The sequence below is a fragment of the Haliaeetus albicilla genome, chromosome 7, assembly GCF_947461875.1.
Source record: "Haliaeetus albicilla chromosome 7, bHalAlb1.1, whole genome shotgun sequence".
NCBI lineage: Eukaryota > Metazoa > Chordata > Aves > Accipitriformes > Accipitridae > Haliaeetus > Haliaeetus albicilla.
In genome coordinates, this window is record NC_091489.1 from 36265235 (window position 1) to 36286524 (window position 21290).

At 38.1% G+C, this 21290-nt stretch overlaps 1 long non-coding RNA gene across 1 annotated transcript; it reads right to left on the reverse strand.

Annotated features, from left to right (window-relative positions):
* Window positions 1-1619: 1619 nt before the first annotated feature.
* Window positions 1620-20952, reverse strand: LOC138686134 (uncharacterized). Its single transcript, XR_011325492.1, has 3 exons — window positions 20584-20952; window positions 4078-7282; window positions 1620-2907 (listed from the first exon to the last, which is right to left on the reverse strand). It is a non-coding gene; the product is annotated as an uncharacterized lncRNA (long non-coding RNA).
* Window positions 20953-21290: the final 338 nt, after the last annotated feature.

A 21290-nucleotide genomic window follows, 5' to 3' on the forward strand; every position in this document is an offset into this window, starting at 1 on the left:
CAGCGCACAAATTAGGAGGAGCGATCGATCCCCTGTGCGCCCAGCACTGCAATAAAGAATACCTACTTAATAGTCATCCTGACTATTGAGTCCTAATTTCGGTTTTTCATGGCAACACCATCAAATATCAGTTATTTGTCCCTTTTAATATGTCCCTGTGAGAATGTGTGCATGTTTGTATTTTGTTTAACTGAAAATGTATTCTCAGTGTAGAAGATAGATAGTTGGTGTGTTGTACCCTGGAATGGTACGGTGTGGTAATGGTATGCATATACTTCCCATCCTGTTCTCAGCTTCAGTACATCATGCCTGTCTTTTAGTATAGTGCTGGAGGCAGATACTGCTCAGGGTTTAGAATCAGCATGGCTAGGGGAAGCTGCTCCGAGTGGATCATCATTCTGAGGGAGCTGGACAAAGGGCATTGTGCAGTGTAGATGTACCCTGATGCCTTGGTCTTTTGGGTTTGTTTTGGGTTTTTTGTTCCAGGCCATCACTGGAGTCATAATACAAGTTAGATTATTATGGTAATCTAACAAATCCTGCCAAAATACAACAAATGTCTACTTAGAACAAATTTAGGCTTCAGTTACATGCATCCACCCGCTCTTTGGATTGCTGTGGGAATTGTGTGTTTTGAGGACCATATTACACTGTAAGAGCTAGTACAGGAACTTAGCTTACACTGATTATCAAGAGATGGGTAATTCAGTCTTAGGGAAAGGAGGATGTCCAACTGCAGTCATACATCAGCAGATTCACTGGGTGCATGTTGGCAGAGCCTCTTCTTAGCTCTCAGCCCACAAGAAGTAAAACCAGGAAGAATACTGAATGTTATTTACTGTTGTCACTGTGCTACCTGTTCCCAAATAACAGATATCTCTATAATTAAGCTAGATATAACTACTGATGGTTTGTTTTAATTTCAAGACATTTTGGCACTTTTTAAAAGCTGCTGGGCCATATTGATTGTTCGGATAAATCTGCAGAGTTAGGATTGAGAAGAGAACTTTCTTTAAAAGAGAAGAATTGCAAGTCTACAGATATTCTAAGTATTGTGTGAATGAGCAACAGGGAAAGGTATGCAAGTTCAGTTTTCAACATGCAGAATAACATGCCCTGTAAATAGAACCCTTAAGTTAAATCTTTAAATGTAGAGATATTTTCTGAAATAGTGTTAAATATTTTTTTCTAGTAATGCCTGCCACTTAGTAGTGCGTTTCCAAATGCCTGTGAATTATTACTGCTCTGAAGAGCTTGCAATTTATGCAAATTTTATTAGGGATACCCTCCTTCTAATGAGCATTAGAACTTCTACCTCAAGAGTGGTTCAAATCTATCAAAGACTGGCCAGTTTAGTGGTGCTTGAAGTGTGTTCAGTGCTGTAGAAAAAGGTAAGTTCTGTGACCCTGGGAAGTAGGGCCTTGCCAGGATACTTTTGTAGTTGTCTTAGTGGATCACATTTTTTCCTAGGTCGGATTTTTTTTAATCTGATGCAGCATTTTCTGTACTCCATCTGCTATGCTGAGAAGGAATTTCTAGCATTTTTACAAGTCAAAGGGCAGTTGATATAATCCTGTTTGCCGGTAAGGGGGGAGAAAGAGGTGATACTGTCAAAAGAATGTGAGAACAGAGATTTAATATATTTATTGAAGCCACAGTTTAAAGAACATATTCAGGAATAAATTACTTGGGTGATGTCTACTTTACATACGTTGCAGCTGAATTTTTACTAATGTTCAAGTACATTTGCCAGAATTACTGAGGGTGAACTACAAATTAAGAATAGTTTTCCCTTTTAGTGCTTTTTGCTATTCATGTTAGTGAAATTAATGTAATCCTGCTATTATGAATGTATATGCTGATGCAGATACTCCAAGAGCAGTCAGGTGAAAAGGTCAACACTGGTGGCTTCTGTGGGATTTCTGAACACAGAATAGAGCCCTAAGCAAGTGCTTATGCTTGGGGAAAAACAAAAAAAAAGTATTGCACACTGTTTGCGGATACAGGCTAGTATACTTTGGAGACTGCTTGGTTTTATAAGAAATGCAGGGAGCATGAAATGTTTATTTTCAGACTGAGATTGTTTTAGCTGTCCAAACTGTTACTTCTGTAACAGAACTAGAGCATTCATTACTGACACCTGACCTTTTCCTTAACTCAGCTTGACACCACCTGAGTGACCACAGACTTCTGCACTTTTTGATTATGAAATGCAGAGCAGTCAAATTCTACACGAGAGGTTTTTCCAAAGTCTGGTATCATCACACATGATGAATGCAGAGGTCAATAGTCATTCCTTTTCCCACTTATATAATTTAATTTAGTTATGAAGTTCTAGAATTTTATTTGTGACCAACTTGTGTTGTAAAGTTCAAACCTGAAGTATAGTTAAATACAAGGCATAAGCAAGGGATCAGAAAGAATGGCCAAGTATATTTTGTATGCCAGGAAAAGGGAGGTGTAAACTCTCAGAAGTAGTTAATACACCTTCATGGAAAAAGTGGAGAGTCCATGCTAAGTGAAAATTGATTTATTGTTATACATTGCTATGCCTACTGAAACTTCAGGTTCAGTTTTATCATTTCTTTTTATGCTGGTGGATGTATATTAATTTTAATGGTGCTGTTTCTTAGATATGTAATGAGTGACAAAAGATCAAATCTGGTTAGTTGTCACACTGATTATAAGATAAGATGGGGTGTTTGACCTTAGACACACTGTATATATCATAACTCAATTTACAGTGTAACATACATCGGATTTTGACCAAAAGGATGAAAACAATGAATGCAAGGATCACTGACATTCTTACTGCACAGAAGCTGGCATCATACAAGAAAGCAGCGCAGATGTAACTGTGATACTCTCCAGAGTGATTTCATGGTTCTTGTTTAATATTTGCAGCAGCTGAAAAATGAAAGTGCTTGTTAAATCAAACACAGTGATGGGCTAAACCACAAAATTTTATTCCTTTTCTTTATAGCCCTTTTTTCTGTACAGAAGTGATTTCTAACAAGGATACATGATCAAATGGCAGGCCTGAGGTACGTGCTTCTTCAGTTGACCTATTTACTTGCTAGCTGGTTTGTATTAAGCATTCTCTGGAAGTTTTAGAAATCATGCTGCATAAGGAAAACAATGCAAGTGCAGTGTCAAATGTATAGTCTCTAGAGCAAATACAACTGTTACTGGGGAGGACTGTACTGGTGTTGCCTTATATGCCTTATTTTCCTTCAGAAGAACTTGGTGTCTCCCAATCCAAGAATCAGTTGCTAATCATGTATTGGGATTTAAAGCAATTTAGACCTGTGTGTTTTATTCAGCAACCTCAAGAATTTTCAGTCACTTCATCTTGAAAAAAATAAAAACTGTCTTAAAAATTCTGTTTAGCAAGGTGACAATATACTTTTACCCAAAGTGTCCGTAAAAGCCAAGTAGTATTTTAGTAATATTCAAACACCCAAAGTTACATATAAAGAAGAGATGGAATTTCAAAAAGCTAGAGACATCTGTAAATGCCTAAGCAAGTTTAAAAATCTGTTCTTTACAAAACTTTGTCCCCAGTCTCAGACATTATTTTGAAGAATAGTTATCCAGTTTCACAGACAGAGAAGTAGGAGAGTTGTCTTGTCACCTCACTGTTAAGAGAGATTCTGAAACATTTTGGATACTGGCAGTACTCCTATTTCTTTTTTCTCTTATTTATTAATCAAACTCAGAATTCTCTTTGTCTTGGATAAAATAGTCTGGTCAAAATATAAGAAAGTGGTTTAAAAGTGAGTTTTAAAAATACTTCAAGAGTGAACAAAATTTACAGGTACACAGCATCGTGATCCAATGCAATTTATTATTGCCAAGCTCTGACTAGCTGACTTAATTCCTATGTCTACTTGACTGGTGTGCTGCACACACCTCCTTCAAATGCAGACTTCACAAAGATCAGCCACATATTTATACCTTGATTTAATGAAGAAATTAGGCTCTTACAAGATATGTGCTGAATGGGAGATTAAAGATACCGGAATGAGAGGAAATGTTGTGAGGTTAGTTACGTAGCCTAGTGCCCAGGTCACTTACCTGAAGGAGGAAATCATAAGCTGTGCTTCCTGCTTCATGGAATTCTTCTGTCTTAAAATTAATTACTTATTCATCTTCTGTCTTTAAATTAATTCATTATTCACTGGAAACAGTACAAAGCCCATCCAAGATCCACTTCCCAGGTGAGTGCCCTTACCACATGTAAGATGGTTTTGTTCCACCTCCACTAAGAAATTTCATTAGAGCTTAAAGAAGTGATAATACTATTTTTATTGCATTCTTTTCTTTGTGAGATGGTTTTTTTTATGTTACTCTGGCAAGTTTTATGGAGAGAAGGAGATGGCCAACTTAGATAGCTTTTTGCATGCTTTATCCACGAAACTCTGAATGTGATGTGAGAGTTAGGTTTTCTGAAGTTACCAAAAGCAAAATACAGTTTAGTGATACAGCTTTCATCAAATGCAAATCACAGATAGAACAGTATAAAAGAGTTTGTATTGATAAACAGACAAATGATACAAGATATTGATAAAGGTTTATATTGATAAGAGTCCATCAGCGATATTCAGTAGGACCTTTTAAGGAAAATTAAGATACTCCATTTTAAATTTTTTTTTAATGTTATTTCTTCAGGCTCTTCCCATTATTTCACTTTTTTTCTTCTAGCTTTCTTGTATTCCCATGGGCCAATTATCCTCATACTTTAAATCACAGAATGGTAGGGAGCAATCTTTCACTGGTGGAAGATTAATGATATTAGCATGGTGACCTATATGTTAAATGTGGTCTATTTCCATCCTTCTGTAATCCCTTTGAAATTCATGAGTCACACTAACGATGTTTGGCCCTACGCCTTTTCCTTCACTAAATTTTATGACCCTGTGTGCCTCCCTTCTCTTTTTGAAAGCTGTATATACAGTCATCTGATTTGCATCATTGCTGAAGCCAGTAGTCAGAAAGAGCTGTTGAAGAGGCAGCACTGGATATACCTGACCAATTATCTAAGCTCTCCCAAGCACAATTACTTATGTCCTGGATGTGTTAACATTGTTTTGACAGATGATTTTGAAACTTCCAGATACATTGAGAAAAGCTGATGGTTTTATTCCAAATGAAGTGATGGAATCTGCTATCTAGTCACAGCACTCCAGACTTCATTAATTAAAGCTTCTCTCTGAATTTAGGAAGCCATAAATTCTGGACTTTGTTTTGCTCCAGTGATATTCACTCTGACTATTCTGCTGGATAGCTGAGAATGGAAGTAGGTTATCTCTGAAGATAACAGAGCAAAAATAATGAAGTATTAGTTTCTGAGCTTTTGTGGTTGGGTTCTGTCAAGCTTAAGCTCCAGTTGTCCTCTATTTTATGCTCAACAAAAATAAACCTAGTCCAAAAACTAAATTAAAAAAGTGCTATAAATACAGTGCAGGGGACAGAATTAGCAAGCATGCAGCTACTAAAGGCAGATTTGGTAAGCTGGAGTAAATTAATTTTGAATGAAGCTCTCACTGATATGAAATTTAAAAGGTCAAATCATTTTCCAGTAACTCACCATTAACCCCTGATGTAACTGGAACCTCTAGCTAACTAAGTTTCTACTTCAGAAGTAAAAACTAAATAACAATAAAAAAGAGAGTGAAATGTCATAGTAGCTACACTCACTTAGGTCTGCAATCCCTGATGTTTTTTGTTTTATTTTAACAAGACTGGTTCTAATATCTGTTAAGAAGTATCATCACACATAATTCCATGCTTTATGTTCAATGTGATACTTTGCTCCAATGCAGGAAAAACTGCACAACCCTCTCTCCTGCAATCAGCAGAGCAACAAGTAGTCAGTTACAATAATTTTGATCATACACCATCGTGTGAGGGGGGAAACAACTTGTAGTGTTTCCTATACTGTAGGAACACAAAACCATATAAGCAGAATGCTTTTTTTTTTTTTTTAAAGGATTTTTTTTTTTCCCATAAAACAATATTAGAAAAGAAATCTCTGCTGGATATCTTGCAGAGATTATTGTTTCTTGTGCAGTGATAGCACCAAGACTACATTCTCATTTTACCAGATATTGTTCAAATACTAAGAAACAGACTGCAAAGATGAAAAGAAAGCAAAGTACAAATACTGAAGTGGATCTGGAAAGGTCATTGATAGATGCTTTTGTTCTGGTTACTTTTCTGAATTCTAAAATACACAAAGAAAAGAGCAAAGGGAGAGACAGGCACATCATAATAATATGAAATTTCTGGAGTGGATTATTGTGACTGTAGAGATTAATTACCAGTTAATTTGTACTTCTGAGTTCTATTAGGACCAGAATTAGAGTGTAACAAATGCGGCTGCTTTGTGAATATAATCGGTGTGAGGATAAGCTAAACGACTATTTGTTTGACAGTCTTGAGTGTTAGGTTATTTTATTCATACTTGAACAAAAATATAAGGTGGCTGCAAAATCCCCAGCAACTAGTAAGGAGGTTACACCTAACTCAAGGCACCTAACTCAGCTGAACTGTTAATTTCCTGAGGCTGCTACCGTTGCTATTGTGCATTGCAGGGTCAGAACGCAGTGCTGTTGCGAATAGCACACAACTGGGCCAGAACCCTCTCCCTGCTCCTCTCCTCAGCTGCAGTTGCTCAGGCAACAAGATCATTCAGCAGCAGAAAAGCACAGAAGGAAACTGTAAGGAGTGGGAGGAGAGACATTTCTCAGGGGCTATAGAAAGGGTGGAGGAAAGAGGAGGGAGAATATTGGTACATGTCTCAGAGAAGATATTTGCCCTTGTTTTTGCATAGACAATGGTGCCAGAGGCTGCTTCAAAGCACTTCAGTTAAGCTTTTTTCTAAATTTCCCATTTGGAGTAGCTTCTTCCCCTGTCTTGGCTTTTGAAAGAGGTGAGCAGATCAAATGAGGTGCCTGGTGTTGGACACTGTTAATATCCTCCTGTATCCTGGAACAGGATTCTTAAGGAGTCATTTAGGTGCCTTTACCTGGTAAACTTGGTATGAGGCATCTGATCTAGTCAAATGCAAGCTGAGGTTTGCGTTGGGCCAACACCAAAGCTGTTCTGGCACACACCTGCATCCTTCAGGGGAGCAATAGGACCTCTAGGAGCAATTGTCAGGACTTGGGACATCTTCTCCCCTTGGCTCTCAGGAGATCAGGGTATGTATCTCAGGCCTCTTGCCATATGAGGTTTTTGGTAACTGGCTTACCAAAAGATAGTATCTATGATTATCCTCCTATGGGAGCAGAGAAAATATAAAAAAAACCCCAAAGAACAACAACCCCCCATTTTTCTACAAATGCATTTGCAGTATTAATACCATTATCAAAGCTGTTACAGGTGAGGACTTGTTACTGAAATTTCTTTAAACTTAACACTGAGGAAAAATAAATGTTTTGTACTTCTAAACAGTATCTCTTCATTATCATTTGTTTTAATAGCTATTACTTCTTATTTTGGCAGTAGCAGAACATGAATACTCTGTAGGCTTTACTGCATTCTGTCTTTGCAATTCTGATTTCCAATGAATTAATATTGATTGACCGAACTAACATCTATTTTTATCACATCTCATGAAGGATCCAGTTTTTCCTTCACATACATTTTATTGCTGTTCTCTGTTAGCTGTTTTGTGCAAAAAAGCTTTATGTTATGTCTGAGTCCATATGAAAAAGAAGCATTTTAATCTTTAAAGGTTGCATTGCAGTCAAAGTTTCTATCGATAACCAGATTTTTCTACTTAATTGTGATGAATGATACTGTTTGGATCAACCTGTTTGTTTTCATAGTCATTTTTTGAAAGTTCTGGTGAATTCTTACAGTGATGCCTACAAAAATCTTCATCACGACTGTATGATTAGTACTTCTCGTGTTGGCCAACATTATTATCTCATTGCTTCCCTTGTAGAAAATTTACATGTGTTGTCTCTCATCTTAGACAGTAAATTCTTTGGAGCACTGATTGTCTTTTGTTCTATATATAGTACCCTGCAAATGAAGTCTTGTTTACAATCAGGGCTCTTGTGCAGCATGGTAATAGAAATCATAACATCTTCCTGTATATTCTTCCATTAAAATTGGTAAAGATGGCAGCAACAGAACGATGATGTTAACAGACTTGTTAATGCTGTTTGGGCTGGGCTGTGTAGCACTCCCAAAAGCTGCAGCATGCTGATGGACGTGGTTTTGCCACTGCTTCGGAACAAATATGCATTCAAATTTTTACGTTTGCCTCCTCATTTGAAGTTCACCTCTTGAAAAGAATAGCTGGCTAAGTTTGTATCAGTCCTGGTGGAGCAAATAATTTGGAATGAGATGCAGAGTTTAGAATCCATAAGAGGAATAAATAGATTTCATTAGATCAAGTAAGATAAGTGGAAAGGTGCCAGAAGGTGACGAAAAGTTAGTTAAGAGTCACCTGGAAGGTGAAACAAAGAACTGTAATGAGAGTGGTGTGGAAAGAACAGAAGATCAGGGGTGGTGATTCCGTGCTAGGAATCCAAGGCACTTAATTGGTATTTAATGTCTTATGGCAAAGCATCCAGGATCTCACATTGATGGAGAGCTGCAACTTTGTACCACAAATGTGCAATATTATTCCATAAAAATGGAAGTTTCATGTCATCAGGTACATAAATAGTTGTTTTTGTTTTGTTACCCTTTTCATCACTGAAAGAATGGATGGCTCACAAACAGGAAGAGCGGAGAGGGAGAGTATATTGCATATAGGGAGGAAAAAGCTGCACAGAAAGGAAAATGCAGAAAGGAAAGCTGAAAGAGGGGACCCATATGGGAGTGAGGAAGGAGGAAAGATAAGGGGAAAGTTCAATACTGTTTCTGAACTTTCAGATGGGAGAAAAACAAAACAGGAGAGAACCCTAGGAGAGGATAGAAGATACAGAAGTTTAAGGAAGCATAGGCAATCTTTGAGTTGGGAAAACAAATAATGCAGATGTTTCTGGGTAAACAGCGGGGAATGCTAAAGAAAGCAACCACAAATTCATAAAAAAAGATTGAAGGAATGTCGGAAGACAGGCATATCTTTATTTTTCAGGTAGAAAAGACTGTCATCCAGTGGCCCTTCAGCTGATGGATGTATACAGCTTTTATGCCTTTCATTTTTACTTCCTGTGGGGACTCTGTCTTTTTTTTATTTATTTTTGGTATACTTCCTTTTCACCGAGCTTTTCAGTAGGAGATATAGAAGCCAAAGAATGAATGGAATTGTTTACAGTCATATCAGTATTGAAATTAACTGAAAATTCAGAAAAGTTAAATTATTCTGATTATGAGGAGGTATATTTCTTAACAGTGTGAATATTATGGAAGTGGTGTTCAAGGGAGATTATAGTTTTATCCTTTGGGATATTTGAAACTGGATTGGACAGAAGACCAGAAAGTGACTGGTGATTTACTAAATGTTCTCTGTGTGAACATGAGTGATACAGAATTGGCGTGCTGTGTCATGCGCAGCTGAACCAGCATTGCTTTCCCTACATTTGCAGTAGGTCTGTATCTTTAATTAGATTCACAGACAAGTAATGCTGCATGAATTTGAATCCCAACAGTTGTATTCCAGGCTGGGATTTGAAATGCAATCAGGAGCTGGCAGCTGCTCATGGAATATTTGAATAGGGAGGTTATACTCAGAATTTTCCCAGTATAGGCATAAATATTCTTATGCATAAAGATTTATACATCCCTCATCTGTTTCACATGTCTAAATCCTCTTTACATTATGATACTTACAGTGGTGGTTTTAGTTATTCTTAGGGTTCATCCTCTGGCAAAAAAAAAGTATGACAGGGTTTAATAGTTGTACACTTGCTTCTGCTAAACCCAGCTATTAAAAATACTTCTAATTTCCATTCAGTGAGTATACTCAATTTGTCTTCATAGCTGTGGTTGTAGGAACAGGTTTGTATTTTTCATTAGCTAATGTTGCCAAATTGAGTTTTGTGTCATTGGCAGAGAATTCGGGAGCTGCATTTCTTCCTCCTTCCAGAGCCTACATGTGGCAGAAGGTTTGTTTGAAGAGGGACAGCTAAATGGCCTTCTCATTCTAAAATGCCTCTGGAAACTCCCTTCTTGATTCATACACTTGTAAATTTAGATTCTGTTTGTCACACATGAATAATGCCTAATTCTCTTGAGCCTAATGGAAATATCTGACTCTTAGAGGTATTTATTCTGTTGGGTTTTGAATGACAGAAACCTGTACAAACAACAGTTTGCTCTTTCTAGAACAGTGCGTGGTGCCGTTGTCTGCAAAGAGAGAGTATGTCTAGACTAGGAATAGGCATGAACAGGATTCTTATGTCCATGTGTTTCTGAGTCGCAGGGAAATGCGGATTCATGGTTTTGAGTCCAGATCTTGGCACAATATACACATTTAGCTCTTAATAAGAAGGTGAATCACAGTCTTCACTGCTGATCAGAATGACCGCAGACTTAGAGTCATTCAAAGTCAAGACTGTTGTCTAAATGTGTGAGACATATAGTGGGTTAACAACAGCAGTATAAATAGACTATATTATAGGTTTTAGTAGCTTGGGCAGAAAGTCACATTCAGCTGCTGTGATGATTTGCTGCTGGTGGTAGGAAACTTCTGAGCATAGAGATTGGCATTGCTGAATTTTGTCCTCTGGGGCAAGGGTGTAAGAGACAGGGTGGCTGGCTGCAGATCACAGGCTTGTAATGAAAGGCCAAGGTGCTACCTGGAGTTTCTCCAGCTGTGGGAGGAGTTGTGTCCCATGCTGGGTGGGCTATCCTAGCCCGGCTTTAGCTGCCATGAGTGGGAGTGGAGGACTAGAAAGACCTATGTTCCAGACCTTTGCTGGAAGTTGCGGGTGAGCATACTTCCACCTCTGGAAGAGAAAATGCATTTTGGCAGAAAACATTCAACTTTGACCTGGGCATTTTATGTCATTAGAGGTGTCACTAATTAATAAAAAGCCGGCAGATGGCGCCCAAGAATATCGAGTGCTGGGACCTAGTCTCACTTGCTTCCCTGTATTACCTGAACATTTTTTTACATGCTGCTCTTCAGAAGCTCCACATAGTGTATCTTCCTGAATTAATTCGTAGAACAACAAGTAACGCATGAAATTGACAACAACCCATTGCTATGTGTAAGAACTGAAACTGTCTGGAGGTTGGTTGTGGCCAAAAGTGGCTTTGCAGTGCTAGTGACGGGGGAAGAGAAGCACTGCAGGATTCCAGAGGGTAATGCCCATGGCAGGAGGAAAAAAATCTCTTGTTCCAGGTGTGGCTTCACTTTAGAAGTAGTGACTTGTCTGAAACAAATGCATATAGTAAATAAAACCCTTATAAAGCCTTGCAGAAAGCCAGTTAATTGCAAATAAAAAATTGCATGGGTGGGTGTAATGGTGATGCTATGTCAGGAATGAATTTTTTTGCTTAGTCATGCTTTGCAACATATGTTCAAGCATTTCTTTACTCTCATAAATATTGCAGAGAATAAGATGGGATACCTAGATGTAAGAGCTTTCTTCTTTTGCTCTCAGCACTCAGGTGAAACACACAGAGGGATTAAAAATGAATTAGATAAGCATTCTTGAGGGAGTAGAGAACTCTGGGAACAGTGCTCTGGCCTATTAATTGTGAAGGATGCAAAAAAACCTGCCTGGCCCTTTTCTGGTTTGGAAAAGCACAATATTTATATTGGCTTCTATGTGATTTACAGCTTTTTTTCTTGTGTTTGTTTTGTTTTGTTTTTCCCTAGTCTGTCTTTCTAACAGTTTCAGCGTATCCAATGTGCCTTCACAAGTCTATTCAGATGTCCTTTGCCTGATGTATCCCGTGTGCCTTAAAATGTCAGTAGGACTGGAAATAAAAATGTGACCCATAAATTAATACTAAAACTCTTGTGTAATTCCAACTTGTCAAGATACAAAATTTTACTTTTAGGCAATTTATTCTCTAGGGCAGTGTTCTCTGCCTGATTATTTCAGAACTTTATTGTTGAATTCAATGGCAAGGAAATGAAGCCATGACGGGTATATAATCTGTGTACCCATTTTTATTTATTCTTGTATATTTTCTAGATGACGGGTGTGGAGGATAGTCAGAGTATGTAATTATTATGTGTTAATTAGTGCCCTAAAGCTATACTTAATTAAACCTTTAATAGCAAGAGATTACAAATATTCCTGGGAAATAAATTTCTCTTTGTGAAGTAGAGCTGTTGTAGTGCAGCCTAACTAGAAACTGATAGACTGACAGCTTGCACCATCCGACACTTATTTTTCTATGGGGAAAGATAAGAACACTGGTAACGAAGGGCAAAATGTCAGTGTCACAATTTTAGCAGCTGAATCTATTCTGTCTGTCTCCTGCCAAATAGCCTATTAAACCTTTTAGCATTATGCTGTCTGTGACACTAGGAGTTGGTCCCATTTATCCTAATAGCTTTACTGTGAGAGAGTAGCATGAATACCCTTCATTAGTCCTACAGATAAAATCCTGCATAGTACGTGGAACATAAGTTGCTTAAAAAATGTTGTTCTCAATGTATTGTAGCATGTAATGTGTTAACTATCTATGTATGTTTAATATATAGCATAAATTGCGTATCACTGTTCTACTGAAGTTTCACATTGGATTGAAAGTATAAAATTGGTGAATATAATTTCCATTTATTCCATGGCTTCTGTCAACTAATTGACCCTTTACTAGCCCTTTTGTCTCTTTTCTTCCATGTGTACTCTTTCAGAAGTGCTCCTTATAATTCTTAATATAGTTCAGGGTGGCACAAAGAAAATGTGCCAAACTGAGCAGAAGTTCATCATGCAGACTTGTCAAAAACATTTTCTGAGCCATGCTACACTTTAATGCAATGAAATGTTATCCTCTCATAAGGTTTGTTTCCTTACTTAGCAGTTGTTCAGAAATGCAGTACACTATTTGCTTATGCACCATGGTTTGTTTAAGAAAAAATGCCTTCTCCGCCCCCCCCCCCGATACTAGTCAAGAAACCAAATTTAGTTTGGTTTCTCAAAGTACAAATATTCTTAGAGGCTTAAGAGGTATGGTATTGCTTAGAAACAGAACTCAAAAGACTTTTATCCTACTTAGTCGGGGCTCTGAGTTCCTATGAAATTGCAGAGTGCAAGATACTGCAGGAATCTGCCTGCAAAGCTTGAGCAGACAGTGAACTCTTATTCATGGTAAGATGCCACACTCTGTTGATCCAAAAAACCAATCAAACAAAAAGAAGTCAGAGGTAGATCTGTAGTCTGTGAATATTTAGTAGGAGTTAGAAAAAAAACAGAACTGAAGCAGTAAAACATCTCAGATACTGTGCAAAGTGTTGCAACTCACTGTGCATACTCACACTGTGCAACTCACTGTGCATACTTCTAAGACACTCACTTTGAGTAACAGATGCTTTTGGAGTAACTTAGAAAAGGCATTCTGCTGCGTAGTGTTTTATCATATTATTTCATAAACAAAGACAACCCTCAGCATCGGTAAGACAGACCTGTGTTCTAGATTAACAGAACAATGAAATAAAAAATAAATAATCAGAAATGAGGTATGCATGAGTGAGCAGAGAGGGAAATTTGCCCTAATTTGCCTATGTAAATTTAGTTCATCCCCCCCGTGTACATGGGTTATTATATAGCCTTAATCACATAATCGCATACTGTGGGAAACAGCTCAGCAAAACCACATTGTGATTTCTGCAGTGCTCTTTTCCACACTTGTGATACTGTGCTATGCAAGTGTTTACGTTCCCACACATTTATTTCATGTATTTCTCTCCTCTTTAGCTTCCTCCCAAAATAATTAAGTAATTAAACAGCTCATTTCCTGCAAAGATCTATTGGCCAGTATTGTTTACTTTCAACTTTGCTATTGGCCGGGGTTGTAATTGCTGCAAATCTCCATGTTTTAAGCATTATGGAAGAGTTGAAGCTATGTTTTGTTTTCATAGTCTAGTTTCTCATACACAGTTGGTATTCTTATGCAGTGTTTGCAAAGATACTGCTGTGCTTTGTTTGCACATCCATCTTTTGATATCTTTCTGGTTAAATGAAGTTTTCTTTTGTCAGGCTTTCAAGTCAACAGATGCTGAAGAGGCAGGCTGAGAGGTCTAAGCCGATAGAAGATTTTGTCCCCAGAGCTGCAGTTTGGGGAAACAGACAATAAATTCCTGGCCCCCATATGTTGTTGTACAGAACGACATGTGGTCTTCTGCCATTCTTACTAGGGAAGCAATGTTTGTGAATGTGAGCTGTTTCTGTCACTAAGATGGATGTATTCATTTTTGCAGGGCTTTTGTACACAGCTATCGGATAGTCTGATAATTACTTCCAGGCTTTGATTTTGTGCAGAATGAACTGATCTTGAGGCTTCCAGGGAGGGCTAAAAACATCAGAAGAGAGAAATCCTGTGTTTCTTCAACTAGCATACTTTTTAAGGAAAGAAGGTATGCAAATTCCTTTGGATTTCTTTACATCAGGCTACAGTTACAGCTAACAGTGCACTTACAGCATGCTACTGTTGGCTGCTTCTTCACTCCACCTTTTGCTCTATGATGGGCACTGCAATACAGTCTCAAAATACATACAGTATTGCCATACAGTCTGTCTGTGTATCACACATGCATTGGTTTGTGTTTTCATTTTCAGAATAGTCCATTCTGTGAATTTTCTTGTCACACTGAAGGCATCTTCATTTAAGTTTACTGAGAAGAAATTTCACAGCTCCTACTTAAAGGCTTGCAGAAAGCCTTCTTGCTGAGGCTCTAACATTTCCTGTTAGGTAATTGAGGTTATTGTAACACATTACTTGAGGGGCATACAAGAGAACAGACTTCATTTGATATTCCAAAATAAATGCTGACACAGTTTTTCAGTTAAAAAAAGTTTGCCAGAATATTTTAGAAACTAACAATTATATGCTAATATTTCTAGACTAACAGGAATAGAAATTAGAATTAATGAGTTCTCTGCAGGTACATCTGTCACATATTTAATAATACGATGCATATTTCATGCTCACAGCACTCTGGTAGCATTATGCAATCCTTGTAATAGCTCTCTGCAGTAAATACCAATCTTGATTTGCTGCTAGAGAAAAGGAAACCTGGTTTCCAGGCATGACAGCCTGAGGTGCTAAGTGTGTCTCCCCCTGAAGTCAGTGGATATAAATGTTGCTTGGACTATCTGTAGAAAGCGGTGCCCCAGTGGACTTGATGATATTACTTGTGACTGAAAATGTCCTTGTCTAAAACATATTTACAGTTTAGAACCTCTGACTGCCATAGCTCTGCATTGCCCAGTTGGGTGCATCAGCTCACAGTTGCTGAAGCCTTGAATACAGAGCAGTAGCAAACATACTCATTGAGCTGCTCATGTCTCCTGGGATAAAGATGGAGATAAAGGCTGAATAAACATATTTGCTTACAGAACAAAGTTTTAACCTGGAACTAAGCTGTCAAGTTTTCTGTGGATGCTAATGAAGTGACCTGATATGTCTCTGTTGCCATGGTCCCCTGTGTAAAATTAGAATAATAATTGCACCTGTCTTAAAAGAAAATGGAGGAATAAATCTTACCCTAGCACTGAGACAGTGTTGATCCAATAGAAATATGTCTTAATCTTTCTTATGATAGAATAAGAGCTAAGGTGCCAAGCACTGCCATCCTTGACATTGTACATACACTTACGAAGGCATCCCCTTCTTTTGGCAAACAGTGTTCATTCAAAATAAACAGGTAGATACTGGGCTCTTCCAGTCTTTCCATAATTTACAATATGGCCATGAACAAATTGTATCCATGGTTTATTTTGCCTGTTATGGGAATTTCCATTTACCCTGTGCGATAAAAACTTTTGTCATTAATACAGAAAGACTATGCCTTATATTTTTGTTCCTGAATTGTATATAATAAATTACTCCTTATCCAGGGAAACGGGGGACTGGAGTACATGGAAATTTTTTTGTTTCCAGAAATATTTCATGCTGCACCTGAGTTATTAGGCTTTCCTGTTGCAGTGCTAACACATATGGCAAACTCTTAGGCACCTGAGATAATGTTCTTTTTCCCTTCCATTTCAGTGCATCAGTATGACTGCCATTTTGTGCCTTTGCTTTAAAACTAGTTTCTTCTTGCAGACTAGCATCCAGTCAAAAGGACATCTTGTTTGCAGATAGATCATCTTGGCTACTGTCTAGGAGCTTCTCAAGCATATATTAGTGACAAAAATTATCCATCAGTACTCATTATTAGTTCCTCCACAAGGGCTTTTGAAGAATAACTAAGTTTCTTTTATTTTTAAGGATATAGAAATAAGAGTTGTTGATAAGAACTGTTGATGTCTCACCACAGTTAGTGTCCCTGAACTAAAGAAACCACTGTACTTCTGTTGCTGCTCTTTTGCTTTACTTTTGAGCTGTAGCATCTGAAAAGACTGTTTTTAAAAAAAGAAAAGTAAATCAAGGGGTGATGTAATCCCGATAGTATAGTCCTGATGACTGTAGACTGAATGTATGGGCTTTAGCAAGTCACTGTGTTTCTCCCTCAGGACATGTCTGCACCGGAGATTGCAGTGTAGCTTAGAGGTATCCAACCTGACCCTGAACTAGACTGTCCAGAACAGGGAAAATTAGCCCATGGCAGACTCTCTTCAGGATTGCTGTAGCTGGAGAGCTTCCGGGTCTCAGTCAAACAAGCTGGGATCTTTTAAAACTTGTTTTGGTTTCTATGCATTGTATCCCAGGCTTCAGTAAGGATCTATCTAGTTCTATTTTTCCCTCTTTAATCTAGGGAAAACTTTACGTGTGCTAAAGGAAAAGCTTTATCAGTTGTGAATAAGAAAATGTTAGGCGGGGCCAGTAATTTTTGTAGGATGTTTTCAATTTTTTAAGGACTGCACTAGCATCAGCAACTAGGCAAGAAATGCTGAATAGAAGGGGATCCTGTCTTGTTCCATTCTCGTTCTAAAAGAGATGTTGAAACTGCATCAAAATAGCAATAACTCTCTTCCGGTACTAGTAAACTAAATTCCTGAGAATGATGAATGAGAAAAAAAATGGTTTTATTTCTTTTGATCTAATCTGTGGAGTTTAATTAAGTAGCCAGTTTTAAATCCGGTTATGTTTGCATGTGGCTTTAGCACTGCCTCTTAATTCAAAGAGCAAATGTGACCATGTTATTCTCTCACAGACTTCTCTGTAAATTGTCTTTAAGGTTGAAATGTCTGTCAGAAATATTCATTAGTTTTCCTTGTGACCTTTTCTATTTTGTTCCTGAACACTTGTTTGTTAATAATCTACAAAATGTGGGTGTCACTTAAAAAAGGAAAAACAAGCAAACTTGAAATAAATAAATCTCGCAACTTTTGAGGTTGAGAATAGTTTACATATAGAAGCAATATGGAATTACAAAGACATGCTTTTGGTAACCTTTGGTCACTGTACATGTGTGCCACAGTCTGCAAGGTGATGAGCAGATCCTCCAGAGAAAATGTGCAAGGCCCTATTTCCTTTGCTTAGGGTCTGTGTTTTTTAAGATCAAAACAAGCATTCAGAATAAAGACAGACAAGCTGACTCATTTTTCCCCAGGCTTTCACCCATCCAGGCCATCTGAAACTTTGTATCAGCTGGTTGCTCTTCCTCACTGTTCCTCTTTCTCAGAACTGCACCTAAGGGTGATCAAGGGCTTCATCATCTCTTCTGTCTCCTCTCTTTACAAAGAGATGTTGCACCTTGCATATAATTCCAATTTGTAAGGACTTAAATTGTAGAGGAAGTGAACTAAACCGTCCCAGCATTCAGCACCATGCTCTGTTCCTGATCCTGGTTTGTGTCCTGTTAGGCCCCAATATGGTCACTTGCATGTTGGCCATTGCCTAAGCATAGTCTTCTTGAAGTCATTTGAGAGCTATCTGAATAATGGAAAATCAAGATCTGAGACTGTAAAATCCCGTGCAAGGAATATGTTTTCCTACTGTGCAGTTCTTGTTTCATTCTGAGTCATGCTTAAACAGGTTCAGCAGCTGTGCGTTTTAAATTGTTCTGAAGGCATGTTATCTTCATGTAAAGGTAGATGTAAAAACAGAGTCTGAAATAAATCCAGCTTGACAAATATCAGCTGTGTTAATTTGAGCTAGAACTAAAACTCTCCATTGGAATGCGTGTATGTTTTAGGAGCATCATGGCCAGTTCATCTGAACTGGTTTCTCCAGTTTTGATTCCTGTTGTTTTGTATCCCCAGCTTTTGATTGAAAGGAATTAGTTTCTTCCACACTGACAAGATATTTTGGAAGAACAACTTGTAAATTGCTGGAGCTGGTCATCTTTATATAGCTACTCTGGCTTTTATGTCTGGCACAGATGTCTCCGATAACCTCCAACTATAACCAAACTTCCATCTACCTTTTTTATTTTACTAGTACTTGACTCTGGGAAACACATATGCATATCCATATTACCAGTTCTCTCTAAGATCCAGGCACACAAGCACACACCGCATAAGTTAATAGTGCATCATATGTTGAAATTCAGCTTTCGTCCGTGAATTCATCTGTCTCCTACTGTCAGTTATCTGTGTTGTATATTTTATAATAGGGCAGCTCATGCATGCAAGATCCTTATTGATCAGCTGTGATTTGAAGAAGTGCTATTCAGATTTAGCCTAGAGTTAAGCATAAGACAAATGAAGGACAGGGCTGGCAAGTATTCAGGCTCAGGCACCACAATGCTGAAATCTGCATTTATTCTGATCTGTTCAGATGTGATTCCTGCAATGCAGCCAGTGGCTAAGGCTGACCTTAAATCCAAAGAATCCTTGACTGTTGGTCTGCTTCCAAGGGCTTAATCGCTTTTTGTCTTGAGTTTCTTTTGTTCCTCCTTATGCCTCCACAGAATTTAATGATATTTCTGCTGCTGTTTTATTTTTCCGGAAGCAGTCCTTCACATCACTTATGGATTATTGGTATTTTTGCACTTTCTTTTTGAAGTATTAATTTCACTTAATCCTATTTCTGCAGCACTGTTTCAGCTGACATGCAAGCATACTTTGAATTGCATCAGTGCTACTCTGTCAGCCCAGAGGCAGTATCCGGATGTGATACAAGGCACTCCTCCAAAGAGTCTGAGCTGAACACACAGCCTCAACTTTTCTCCCTCTCTCCCTGTGGTTAAAAATTGGAAACTGAGCACAGAAATCTTCCTAGCATCATCATACCACAGATCAACAGTTTAGTGAGCGTCATGCATTAAGTGTTACAAATATTACAACTGGAACAAAAAGGGGAAATTAAGAAACAAGCTGTGCTGCCCAAAGTACCAATCTGTGATCTTTGTAGGTAACCTGGCAGTGCTTTATTTTATTTTAATAGGTAGAATCACCTGTCTGTTGCTGTGCAGGCAAGACATCTTCTCCTATTCTGGTCATTTCCTTCATAACATCCTTGTGTCAATATGTGTGTCCCATGTGCACTCTGAAGAAAACAGCTACCTTCTCCAGGCTGACTGCACTGAGGAAGAGGTTACTGTGAGCAGAACAGGGAGTTCCTGACTTCATTTTCAGTGCCCGGCTTTCTAGCATCTGGGTTCAGCAATTACAGGTGAAAGTCCTTGTGAGTCCCTGGAGCTCACACTCTGCAAGTGGGTAGTGTTCAGTCTGTTTACATACAGAGTTGTAAAAGACTTTGGGATCTCTAGAAATTTAGTAGCTTTAAATTCAAGAAACTCTACAAAGTAGATATGAGTTAGAATTTTTCTGAGGATTATATGTAAATTTATTTCAGGGACAAGAAGATGCACACCTTGCTAGTTACATGCTCTTCAAGATTAAAAAAAAATGACAAAGAAACCCCCAACCCTCTTAAGATTTCTTTTTTTTAATATAGCCATGACAGTGTATTTTTCTCTCTGACTTATTTCTTGGAAACAGCTGAATCATTTCTTGCTGAAAAGCTCTCCAAAATTTTCAGCCAATGGCATGGAAAATTTTGATGCCAGGGTTTATAAGAAGCTGAAGTCAAGTTTTTTTTAATGGGCAGTGGCAGGCAGCTGTACAGTATGGAATTCTGTGAGCCTAGAGTATAATATACATATATGAAAACACAACCTTAATGTTAGATTGTCCAAGTGAATAGAACATGAAAGACTTTTATTCTGCTAAAGGAATGTAAAATATTTTAAAACAATTTAATCATTTTTCATGAAGAGTAACTGTATTCATGTGGGTAAGCAAGGCTAGCATATTAGCTTTGTATGTCTTATGGACATCTGGCCTTTCCTGTAAATCTGAGCAAGATAACAGGTCTTTGATTTCATCTGGAATGTGGAGTTTGTATCTGCTTAGCACTGTGGCTGGAAGCCTTTCTGTTCTTAGCAGGCAACTGTTTTGCTATAAGTTAAGATTCAATATCACATACTCAGTAAGTTTCTGTATTACAAAGGTTGTATAAATTGAATTACACTAACACCACCTATGGATTCAGGGCTATCTTATTTGCATAACAAATGGTCTTACAGTATGCATACTGTACACTCACCAATTAGGCTTTCTTTTCAATCCTCTTGGTCGTTCATAAAAAGAGGGAAGGTTTTTTTCTTTGGTGGTGGTGTTGCAAAGAAAAGCTGCTAATGAAGGAATGATGAATGGTCTGATTGTGTTGCTGTTTGTATAGTTTCACCTTCATTTGCATCAGTACCAGGCACAGATCCCAAGACTCATTTTTCAGTTTTCAGTGCTCCTCTTCTTTGGCCCCTGCCTACACTAGAACCAACCAAACAAGCACATTTATCTTTGCCTCCTAGAATACAGGATAGGAATATTTCCCTTCTTGCATCATTGGGGCCTACACGTGGTGGAATGTGTACCTCTCCTGGAGCACATCCCCTGTCTCCTGTTGCAGGTTGATTTGGAAATCTAACACCAGCCAGAGGATACACAAAGTGTACTGGGAACTATCACTATACTGGCCCTCAGGAACGCTTAATGCAACATCTCTAAGTGTATCCATTTCCCGCTCCAAGGAATGAATCTCTTATTTAGTATCCTTTTCCAGCAGTTCCCACAGTGTGTTTGGTGCTGTAAAAATAACTCCTCCCACCCCCCAAAACCAGAGAAAGCACACAAACAGAGTGTCAAATTGCTTACATGGCAAACCCCTAAATGATTCAAATCAAAAGTCTGTGAGTCAATTCTGCAGAGCAAACAGTGGAACAATCCCTCTCTCCTCATAGCAGCAAATGAGTA